Here is a 12,885-nt window from a genome sequence, read left to right on the forward strand (position 1 = left end):
CCAGCAAAATCTGGACTCCAACAAACATATAGCGCTCCTTTCCTTCTGAGCCCTCCCATGGGCCCAAACGGCAGTTTATCACCACAAATGGGGTATTGCCACACTAAGGATAAATTGGGCAACAAAATTGGGTATTTTGTTCCCTGTGAAAATGAGAAATTTTGATCACAAATGACATTTTATTGGAAAAAATGAATTTTTTTTAATGTCACAGCCCAATTGAAATAGGTGCTGTGAAAAAACTGTGCGGTAAAAATGGTAACAACAACCATAAATGAATTCCTTGAGGGGTGTAGTTTCCAAAATGGGGTCACTATTGGGGGATTCCTACTGTTTTGGCACCTCAACACCTCTTCAAACCTGGCATGCTGCCTAAAATATATTCTAATAAAAAAGAGGCCTCAAAATGCACTTGGTGCTTCTTTGCTTCTAGGGCTTGTGTTTTAGTCCACGAGCGCAGTAGGGCCACATGTGGGACATTTCTAAAAACTGCAGAATCTGGACAATACATATTTAGTAGTGTCTCTCTGGTAAAACCTTCTGTGTTACAGAAAAAAAAATGAATAAAATTGAAATTCAGCAAGAAAAATGAAATTTGCAAATTTCACCTCCACATTCCTGTGAAATGCCTGAAGGGTTAAAAAACTTTCTAAATGCTGTTTTGAATACTTTGAGGGGTCTAGTTTTTAAAATGGGGTGTTTTATCAGGGTTTCTAATACATAGGCCCCACAAAGCCACTTCAGAACTCAAGAGGTACCTTAAAAAAAAGGCTTTTGAAATTTTCTTAAAAATATGAGAAATTGCTGTTTATGTTCTAAGCCTTGTAACGTCCAAGAAAAATAAAATAATGTTCAAAAAACGATGCCAATCTAAAGTAGACATATGGGAAATGTGAACTAGTAACTATTTTGGGTGGTATAACCGTCTGTTTTACAAGCAGATGCATTTCAATTCTGAAAAATGCAATTTTTTCAAAATTTTCTCTAAATTTTGCAATTTTTCACCAATAAACACTGAATATATCGACCAAATTTTACCACGAACATGAAGCCCAATGTGTCACGAGAAAACAAACTCAGAATCGCTTGGATAGGTTTAAGCATTCCGACGTTATTACCACATAAAGTGAAATATGTCAGATTTGAAAAATGGGCTCTGAGCCTTAAGGCCAAAACTAGGCTGCGTCCTTAAGGGGTTAAGCGACAGGAAGATACCCCATTATCTATACACATGAGATGTATGCATGAGAATGATACTAGATCCATTAAATTTTGGGGTGTCATCTGTTGAAACCTGGTCCCAGAGGTAATTTAGACCGTAGGTTGTTACAGGAAGAAGCACGGTGGATTTACCACCTAAACAGCCTGAGTCCTGGTGGACTTAATGAGGGTTTTACTTTTGTAGCCTTCCTGTGAATAATAATACAAATATAGATAAGCCATGGATCTTGAATTTGCTATGAGCTCTGCAGACAACTTTTGTATTTTCAAATAATTCTTGTCTTTTTAAATATTGTTAACACTGATTTAACCTCATAAAGACTTTAAATATGGTCGCGTTCGCATATGAAAACTCTACTGATATCTTGTCTTGAAATATATATATACAACGCTGGTGTCTCAATTCTTTCGACATTATTCTCAGATCCTCTCAAAAAATCTTTTATACATCCATATAAAGTTCCTTTTTTAATCTATATGCCATAATCTATTCTGGATATGGTTATTATTATTGAGCAATATTTTAGCTCATTGATATGTATAATGGTCTCTCCTTATACTCATGACAGTCTTCCTATCAAGTTGAGTTCTGTTCATACATTGACTAATATTTTCTATATTGCCTTACTAAGGATCGTAAGATATTCTACCATTGAGATGGTTATTGATATGAATTTATTGACAGTGGAATATTGTTATCTCTTATTATAATCTATTTTTCCAATAAACTTAAATCTGTATTCTCCACTGTCTTTTGTCATTTAAGTCCACCGACATTTACAGTGGCTTTCTTTCTCTCTACTTGGTGTTCCTGTGATAGATATCTTCGCTATACTTGTAATCCAATCCTGCTTCAAGTTCTAAGTTCAATGAGATGCGCAGTGAACTGATTTTCATACTTATCTATCCGGCATCATCTTTTTCCACTACGCAGGCGCGAAAGCGAGTTCCTGATTGGCCGGGCAGTAGAGTATATTGCTGTCAATCATTTTTACCACAGGAGCGATAGCGAGTCCCCCATTGGTCGGGCGCCAGCTGTACTTGATTGGAGCATATTTTTGTCTTACCTGCCATGCTGGGTGTCGAGAAGATCTCCCCTATTTCAGGAAACTCCTGGACAATCCGGGAGATTATATAAGTATGACATAAAAGTTGTGATATCTCAATTTTTCTCTGGTATATCGGTATGGCATATGATCCTTGCATCTGCAGATGTAAAAGGTTAATGAGCAAAATCTAACAATGGGTATAAGGAGACGTTGTGACCCCCTCATCCTACACTGAGCGAGTGTTTTTTGTCAAGTAGACTTTCTGTTGTCCACTGTAGAATGAAAGAAAAAAACACCTGAGTTTTTAAAATGCTAAAATACTATTCAGCTATACACCTACTTCCAGCGGATACACATCTGTCCATGGTCATGTGATGGACACACAGGTGCACGACTCATTACAGTTAGGCCTCATGCACACGACCGTAGCCGTGTGCACGGCCGTGATTTTCGGGTCGGCCGGCTGCGGACTGTCAGCCGCAGGCCGCCCGCAAATCGCGGGACATGCACATGGCCGCGGCCATTGTTTTCAATGAGCCCGGACCGCAGAACCGGGCCGTAATAAGACATGCCCGTTCTTTCTGCGGTCCGGGCTCCCGGGTCGTGCACGGACCGCAAAAACTACGGTCGTGTGCACGGCCCCATAGAAAAGAATGGGGCCGCAATTCTCCCGTGGATTTTCGGGGGAATTGCGGCCGCAAAAACACGGTCGTGTGCATGAGGCCTTATAGTAAGCGTATCAGAACTGTGTCTTCTAACGATCCCAGCACCTGTGTGTTCATCACATGACCATGGACAGATTTATAGCTGCTGGAAGTAAGCAATGAATGTTCCTTTGAATAATAGCAAGCAGAGATCTTGAATACTTATAATTTTACAATGAATAATATTTATTTGCTGAAACCGTAATACCGCTTTAAGATAAATATTGTTATATGAGGGGGGGGGGGTTCTAGCAATTTAATCCACCCCAATTAATGTGCATGTATGAAATGGAATGAAATATATGCACGTATAACCCTGAAACTATTTTCCACATGCTGTGCTGCTTCAAATACAGCTCCAGACTATTGTTTGATACCAGTAAGCAATATCTGAAGTTAGATAAACACAAGGGAAGATGAACTGAATTAAACCGATTACAATTCCTTTGATTGCAGCAGCATAAGACTCTATGTAATGCCGTCTTTAGCCAAAAACTATGTTTGTTAGCGATATGAAATGGATGTAATGTAATATCCTACATTTTTATACCATGTACAATTATTTATTTTCATTCTATTCCGAAATCCTAGGCAGATTGCCTTGCGAGATGAATGAGTTTTCTCCCACAATCTATTTTATGAGACAAGAGACATGGGATCCTTAAAAGGATCAGAAATTAAAATGTTTATGTAACCCACAACATGAACTTAGTCTCGGTATTTTGAAGGATAAAGGACAGGCTGATTGCTCGCTGGTTGAATGAAGTAAATTGTAGTCATTTCATCTTTCAATAAATATGTGATTAGTAATACAGAATGGAAATATCCTATTTGATTTAAATATTAATTCTTGCTTCTTGAGGTATTTGCAGCTTAGAAGAAATAAGCACTTTATGTCTGGGGTTTATGCTATTGGGGTCATGCTCTTATACAGTGAATCGAAAGGGATTTTTGCTGCTTTGTGACCATTGGCACGGCATCATTGCTGTACCGCACCTATTAGATTCAATACAGGAAGGAAAAAAGCGCATGCTCTGGATTTTCTCTACAGACCAAGGGCATGAATACCATAAAGACAGCACATTTTTTTGCTATAGGACCATTGGAGAGAGTCCTGTTTGGTCCAATCGATTGTATTCTTTTAAAGAAGAACCACTCCAGTACCCCACGTTACATATTGGGGCATCTGGACATTGGGACCCTTCCCATCAGCCAGAGTAGAGAGCTGCTGACAAAGAGCGGACTCGTTCTGTCCATGTACTACATGGTTAGATTTTTTTTTTGAATGGCTGGCGTGTAATACTACACGTTCCCCAAAGCGGCTACTTCCCAAGCATCACTAGCTATTATTTGGGGATTTTCTAAGCCAAACACATGGTGATCATCACCGAAGAAGGTACTTGGCACTGAAGCGTCATCCCAGGAGGCCGGCCCTCTGATATCACCCAGGCTGGCCTCCTCGGATGATGTTTCATCCCATGTGACCGCCGCTACAGCCTGTGATTGGCTGCAGCGGTCACATGGGATGAAACGTCATCTCAGGAGGCCACGCTGGAGTATGAGATTTTTTTTTTCTGAGTTGCGTTTTTTTTGCGGCGTAATCGCTGCGAACCCCGCCGGAAAAAAACGCAACTACTGCGATTTGTTGCAAGATTTACTTCCCCAGGGAAAAGCTGCAACAAATAAGCAGCGTTTACACAAATAAAATTGACATGCTGCGGGAAAAAATTCCGCACCGCAGGTCAATTTCTGAGCGTTTCTTCCGCTCAGTATTCATGCAGCGTGTGGATGAGATTTGTTTTATCTAATACACTTTGCTGCTACGAATTCCGTTAGGGAAAATCCGCAGTATTTACGCAACGTGTGAAATGACCATAAAGCTCCTATTACACCGGCCGATTTTGGCCGGTGCAGCGAGCGCCGATCAATAAGACATCGTTGATCGGTGCTCGTTTGCTCCTGTCACAAGGAGCTATGGATGGGGACGTCACTCATTACTCCGTACTATACATTATTATCGTACTGGCAGCACGTCTCCCTGTTTACACACAGATGTGCTGCCGACAACGAAAATGTTTTACTTTTTAAAAATGATACGACCAGCAGATGATCGAGCGTTTGCTCGTTCATCTGCTGATCGCTGCCGTGTTTACACAGGGCAATAATCGGCAACGAGCGGTCTATGAATGCTTGTATGCCCGATAATCACCCAGTGTAAAACCCCCTTAAGTGTCTGAGTGCGCACTTTAGCAAATATAGCGAGTGCTGGGGGTTTTGCTTTATTGACCAAAACTGTTAACAATGCACTTGTAATTTAAGTTCTAAAAATTAAGCTATTGCCCATAAGGGTTGCAGACAGAAGTTGCGCTACATATTTTCCAGCAGAGTAAAAATACTTCTCTTAACATTTTTGAGGAGTTTCTTTAGCCAAGGAGGAGTATATAATTTGTGGCAATTCAAATGAATACTATGTTGGGATACGTAGTGTTAAAAAAAAACAAAACACTATTTCTGCAAGTAAACATTACTATAATGTATAACAATGCTTTCACGCATACATTGCAAGTTTATGTAATTCTAAACCCATTTTATATTACACACTAAACATAAGTGTTAACACGACCCTTCTTGAAGCACGAAACCTGTCACCAGGGCAGAAGATCATGCAAATATAGCTGAAACAGTGGAACTTGTCAAATAACGTGCGTGCCCTGCTTGTCACCCCCAGTCATATATATTTTTTGGACTTTGAAAATCTGTGGTTCGGGGGCCACGGTATAGCAGTGCTTTTTATAAACAGTACCATACAGCGCCTCCCAAAAACACAACAATGTGAAGTCCAGAAAAAATGCATGTCTTTTATTTTTCTTTATCTCCATTATAAATTAATGTGCAGCAGTGTCAGGTGGAATTAGCATGAATTCCTTTCAAGTCGCGGTGAAAATGTGTTTTTTTCGCCTGAAACTGTTGCAAAACGGCACAATTTTGTTGCAGTTTTTCAAAAACTGCGGCAAAATGGTGTGGTTTATTCCCGCTTTGTGGAAATAATACTAATTTTCAAGATGTTACCGGTGAACCCAGTTAAGAGGGCATGAGCAAATGGGTGAGGTGGAAAAAGAGGGGGTCTGTAGGGAGGTTGATGGGGTCAGCAGCAGACATAGAGGAAGAGCAAATTACCCTGGAGGATCACATTATTGGACAATACACACGGGGACATAAACAGAGGGGCTGGTGATAAATGAGGAGGAAGCAATGGAGGAAGGGGATTGATGTTGCAGGGAAAGGACCACAAGCGATCTACTTACCTTGTCACAGCAGCAACTTGTCTCCCTCTTTCTCCACCAACTCGCGTTTTTCACGACTGTTTTTGGAGCTGTTTTTCTATAGTCTCTATGAAAAACGGCTCCAAAAATGGCTCAAGAAGTGACATGTACTTCTTTTTCACGGGCGTTTTTTTACGCGTCCATTTTGAAAAACGGCCGCGTAAAAAACAATCCGTTGGAAAACAGAACGCCGTTTTTCACATTGAAATCAATGGGCAGATGTTTCGAGGCATTCTGCTTCCGATTTTTCAGCCGTTTTTCCTCGAAAAATGGCTGAAAACACTCTGTGTGAACATACCCAAAGAATACACACGAGACTGATTTCAAAGCAATCAGAAGCCTTTACAGGGGGTCTATAATGCCAGATGTGGCATCACTGCGACCTCTGGGTGCAGAGGTAGAAGTGGCAGCTGATCCCTGGTGCCTGATGGGGCCCAAGAGCCCAAAGCCAAATAAAAAGACACCAGTATTAAAATATGTGATGTTGCACAGTTTTTACGGATTGTAGGAAGTTACTTCTCGGGTGCACCGGGGTGGGGGGGGGGAGGTATGGGTGGGGGATGTTGATATGTTTCATGTGAATGTTTCTCTCATTGCAGGTACTGTAATTGCTTGTAGGGGATGGAATGCGCTTGTATTGTGGAAAATGTAAAACTTGTTTGTTTTAATAAAAAGTTATTAAGAGCCGTTATCTTTTAGTACCATTGGCGCAAGTCCCGCCAACTACCCTCCCCATTTTGACTAGTGTAAAATATAGCATTATTAGCAACTGTAGGCCAATGTTTGCAGGTCCAAACTAAAGAAAAATGAAAAGAAAAAAACATCTATATAATACTGGGCCATTGTAGGTGGGGGCTCTCCTACAGATTTTGCATTATAGCCCAGGAGCTTACAGTTACGCCTCTGCCTGGGCGGGACATGAGCATACAAGCTGGCGCCAGAAGACACCTGTGGACCTTCTGATTGTGGGTACGATAGTTAGTACGGTTGAAAAAATACATATGTCCATGTAGTAGAGACTTCGGGAGTAGACTTTGGGAGTAGGGTGGACATCTCCACTAAGTGCAAGATTTGTGATTTTTCATGGTCTCCCAGGAAACGTAGTTTAAGCAAAATTTGTTATGTTCATTGAGGAAAAACTGTGCAAATTCTGGTGCAAATCTACTTTGCACACACAAAAACAAAATCCCACCAATGCACTCGGCATCCCAGCCATTGAGAATTTTTTTCAGTGACCTGCCACTTTTTATATATCTTTATCTGCTCATAGTAGGCGGAAAAAGATTTTTGCCTTTCTGAAAGTTCAAAATGCGCCAAATTTATTAAGAGCCATTATCTTTTAGTACATTTGGCGCAAGTCCCGCCAACTACCCTCCCCATTTTGACTAGTGTAAAATATAGCATTATTAGCAACTGTAGGCCAATGTTTGCAGGTCCAAACTAAAGAAAAATGAAAAGAAAAAAACATCAAAAAGCTGCATTCTTTTATTACCGCTGCGGACAGACCAGGGGATCAACGTGTTATTAACTATATTGAACTTTAATTACAATACATTATGACTCTTTCCCACAATATTCCGGTCACTAAACTAAACGTTACAATGGTTTTCTAAATAAAAATACAACTTGTTATCGTAGTTCATAATCTGTTTATCCGTTTGGCTTTGTCACTAGACAGACAAGGTTTATACTTAGATGAACAATAAGTAAGAAATGTTTGCTCTATATGTAAGGAAGCTATTTTAAGTATTTTTATATAGCCTGCAGTGAAGTTTAGCCAGATGCATGAGAATGCAATGTACTGTCTATGTGATAACGCATAGTGTAACTCAAGATTTCGTTTTCTTCTGTAATAACAGTCCTATATAATTGCTCAGTTTAATATTAGTATAGAATATATCATATAGATCCAATAAATGCCGGTTTCTAACCACAATATAGTGATCTATGGCATTTTAGCTTCTATAGCATATTGCATATTATACATTTAGGTCAGATTCACACGAGCGTGTTCGGTCCGGGATAAGGTCCGCAGGTCGGCCGCATTTCCTGGACTGAACACCGTGCAGGGAGCTGGGCTCTTATCGTCATCTATGATGCTAGGAGTCGCTGCCTCGCTGCGGGAAAACTGTCCCGTACTGAAAACATGTTTTCAGTACGGAAGAGTAGTTCCGGGGAGAGGCAGGGACTCCTAGCGTCATAGAAAACGACGATGCTAGGAGCCCGGCTCCCTGCACTGTATCCAGTCCGGGAAATGCGGCCGACCTGCGGACCTTATATTCCGGACCGAACACGCTCGTGTGAATCCGGCCTGAAGGGTAGCATATTATAATGACCGGTCAATACAAAATGATATGCCGCTTGGATGATAGCTCCAGAACTCCAAACACTGGCTCGTTATCTGGCCGATGCGGCTCATCCTTATAGTAGACTTTGTTTACACTTGCGTATGTGGCACTTTGTCAGGGTTTCTGGTATTTTTGACAGCAAGCATAGCGTAGCCTCAATAGGACCCATCAGGATTTGTTGAAATCCGCTTGAAAACTGATCAGGCATAGCTGTCATCGCTCCATAAAAAAACTAAAGCTCGGACGCTAGTGTCATAGCCTTACAGAGCTTTCTCAAAGGATACACGCTGATTGCCAGGGACTTGTTGAAGCTGGACACATGGTGGTGGTAATATAAAAGGGGGATGTTGTGATTAGACCTCCTAAAATAGAATAGCATTTTTTAAAGAACGGCCGGACCCATGTCGCAGGCATAGGGGTAGGCCGTATGACCGGGGGAATAGGAAGGGGCGGAGCTAAGGGAAGCGAGGCTAAGGTCAGACCGTGCTTTGGTTTGAGCGCCATAGTGGATATAGTCTCTCCCAAATTTATACATTATGGGGGATCTGGCTTATTTGGGCTCCTGCTGGGTGGGGTCTTGAGGAGTAAAATGTGAATTTTAGCCATCTGCGGTTGGTCACGCTGCCCCTTAGCCTGTGATAGGATGGCTGGGGGTAAAATAGAGGTATGGGCAGAGTGGCGCCAGATCCTTTTTCATAGTTCCAAGGACCTCCCCATTTCCGTAGGAGTGAATGGTTTTCATGTGAATGATGTCAGTGTGGGTTTGCGTGAAAAGTTTAAAGTGTTTGTTATTTAATTTGTATTTATTGGTTATTTATTATTGACTTGTTGTTTGTCAATAAAATGGCTGCTGTGGCCAATTCATTCAATCCTTAAGGCCCAGTTCACACAGAGTTTGTTGGCGAAGTTTGTGACGTGGAAACTACGGGAAAAAACATCCCAAAAAAGGCTCCCATTGATTTCAATGGGAGATGGAGGCGTTTCTTTCTTTCTTTCTTATGAAAAAAGAACCGTCATCCTCCTTCTTCAGGCATTTCTGTCTTAGAACTCCCATTGACATCAATGAGAGGCAGAGAAAGCGGTTTTCGCTGCGATTTTTGCCCACGGCGGAAAAATGCTGTAAAAAACGTAGCAAAGAGAGTGCAGGCAGGTCAAAATCTGCCTGAGAATTCCTGAAGGCAGATTTTTCTGCCCACAAAAAACTCTGTGTGAACATACCCTAGTCTCCGTGTCATTCTTAAAGGGATCAGAGAGATAAAACGGGGAGAAAGGGGATTTGGTTTAGAATTGGTACAGTGGTAAGTGAATTGGTAACACAGAACCAAACTCTATAATCCCTGGTCATGACAGATCCACTTTAATAGTATTTTTCCTTTGCTACTATATGTAATATAAATCATCTATTTAATAATCTGTTTATGAAACTGGAAAAAAGTTGATTACCTCCTTTTATATCTTTTGCTTTCCTCCCTAGAATAGCAGAGATGAGTCTGTGGCTGGAGAAGAGATAAAGTCCTCTATCAGGCTAAGGCTCTGTTCACATCTGCGTTGGAGGCTCTGTTAGGGATCTGGTAGATAATACCGGAAACAATAGTGCAGCATCCTGCGTTATTGTTTCCGGTAAAACCACAGAACTGGTGCAACGGAACTAGCTCCTCTGATGGAGCAGAACAACGGAATGTGAACAGGGCCTAAGCCATTCATAGACTACTAGAAGTAGACTGCATTCCCTGTGGCATATACTAGTCCTTCTCAATGAATTAGAATATCATCAAAAAGTTAATTTATTTCAGTAATTCAATTCAAAAAGTGAAACTCATATATTATATGGATTCATTACACACAAAGTGATCTATTTACAGCATTTTTTTCTTTCAATGTTGATGATTATGGCTAATAGTTAAAGAGGCTCTGTCACCAGATTTTGCAACCCCTATCTGCTATTGCAGCAGATCGGCGCTGCAATGTAGATTACAGTAACGTTTTTATTTTTAAAAAACGAGCATTTTTGGCCAAGTTATGACCATTTTTGTATTTATGCAAATGAGGCTTGCAAAAGTCCAAGTGGGCGTGTATTATGTGCGTACATCGGGGCGTTTTTACTACTTTTACTAGCTGGGCGTTCTGACGAGAAGTATCATCCACTTCTCTTCAGAACGCCCAGCTTCTGGCAGTGCAGACACAGCCGTGTTCTCGAGAGATCACGCTGTGTCGTCACTCACAGGTCCTGCATCGTGTCAGACGAGCGAGGACACCGGCACCAGAGGCTTCAGTTGATTCTGCAGCAGCATCGGCGTTAGCAGGTAAGTCGATGTAGTTACTTATCTGCAAACGCTGATGCTGCTGCAGAAACAACTGTAGCCTCTGGTGCCGATGTGTCCTCGCTCGTCTGACACGATGCAGGACCTGTGAGTGACGACACAGCGTGATCTCTCGAGAACACGGCTGTGTCTGCACTGCCAGAAGCTGGGCGTTCTGAAGAGAAGTGGATGATACTTCTCTTCAGAGCGCCCAGCTAGTGAAAGTATTAAAAACGCCCCGATGTACGCACATAATACACGCCCACTTGGACTTTTACTTTTAAACACGCCCACTTGGACTTTTGCAAGCCTCATTTGCATAAATACAAAAATGGTCATAACTTGGCCAAAAATGCTCGTTTTTTAAAAATAAAAACGTTACTGTAATCTACATTGCAGCGCCGATCTGCTGCAATAGCAGATAGGGGTTGCAAAATCTGGTGACAGAGCCTCTTTAACCCCTTAATGACCAGCCTATTTTAGACCTTAATGACGAGCCATTTTTTACGTTTTTCCATCGTCGCATTCCAAGAGCTATAACCCTTTTATTTTTGCGTCGACATAGCTGTATAAGGTCTTGTTTTTTTGCGGGACAAGTTGTACTTTTTAATAGCACCATTTTGGGGGACATATTATTTATTGATTAACTTTTATTAACTTTTTTTTGGGGGGGAATAGAAAAAAACCTGAAATTTCGCCACTCTTTTTCGCGTCTTAAATCAACGGCGTTTACCGTGTGATATAACTAACACCATAACTTTATTCAGCGGGTTGTTACGATTACAACAATACCAAATTTGTATAGTTTTTGTATGTTTTACTACTTTTACACAGTAAAAACGCTTTTTTTTCAAAATTATTTGTTTTTGTGTCTCCATATTTGAAGAGCCGTAACGGTTTCATTTTTTCGCCGATGCGGTTGTATGAGGGCTTTTTTTTTGCGGGAAGACTTGTAGTTTTTATTGGTACCATTTTTGAGTAGATGCGACTTTTTGATCACTTTTTATAAAAAAAATTTAAAGTCAGGATTCACAGAAAACAGCAATTTTTCCATAGTTTTTTATTACATTTTTTACGGCGTTCACCGTGCGGGTTAAATAATGTTATAGATTTATAGTCGGGGTTGTTACGGACGCGGCGATACCAAATATGTGTACATTTTTTACTTTATTTTGGTTTTTTAATAGTAAAGCATTGTGTAAGGGGAAAAGCTGGGTTTTTCATTTTTTTTTCACATTTTTTTTTTCATTAACTTTATTAAACTTTTTTTTCACTTTTTTACTAGTCCCACTAGGGGACTATAATATGCGATTCTCCGATCGCTATTGTAATACACTGCAATACTTTTGTATTGCAGTGTATTACTGCCTGTCCGTTTAAAACGGGCAGGCATCTGCTAGGTCATGCCTCCGGCATGATCTAGCAGGCAGTCGCTCCAGGCAGACCTGGGGGCCTTTGTTAGGCCCCCGGCTGCCATTAGAGACACAGACACTCGGCGATCGTATCGCCGGGTGTCGGTGGGAGAGAGAGGGAGCTCCCTCCCTCTCTCCAAAACCACTCAGATGCGGTGCACGCTATTGCGCACCGCATCTGAAGGGTTAAACGGGTGAGATCGATACTAATATCGATCTCACCCGGCAGAGCAGGGACGCTCCCAGCTGCCTCTAGCAGCTGAGAGCAGGGAGATTTGACACTCCCTGCTCTGTTTACTTTATCCTGATGCAGCGACGTGAAAAGGCGTATGCATCAGAATAAAGCCCATTAGTGGCCGCCGTTAAAAGGCGTATTGGCGGTCACTAACGGGTTAATGAAAACCCAAAATTTAGTGACTCAGAAAATTAGAATATTATATAAACCCAATTTCAAAAAGGATTTTTAATACGGAAATGTTGTCCTACTGAAAAGTCTGTCCAGTATCTGCCCTCAATACTTGGTCGAGG

The sequence above is a fragment of the Rhinoderma darwinii genome, chromosome 2 (genome assembly GCF_050947455.1).
Source record: "Rhinoderma darwinii isolate aRhiDar2 chromosome 2, aRhiDar2.hap1, whole genome shotgun sequence".
Taxonomy (NCBI): domain Eukaryota; kingdom Metazoa; phylum Chordata; class Amphibia; order Anura; family Rhinodermatidae; genus Rhinoderma; species Rhinoderma darwinii.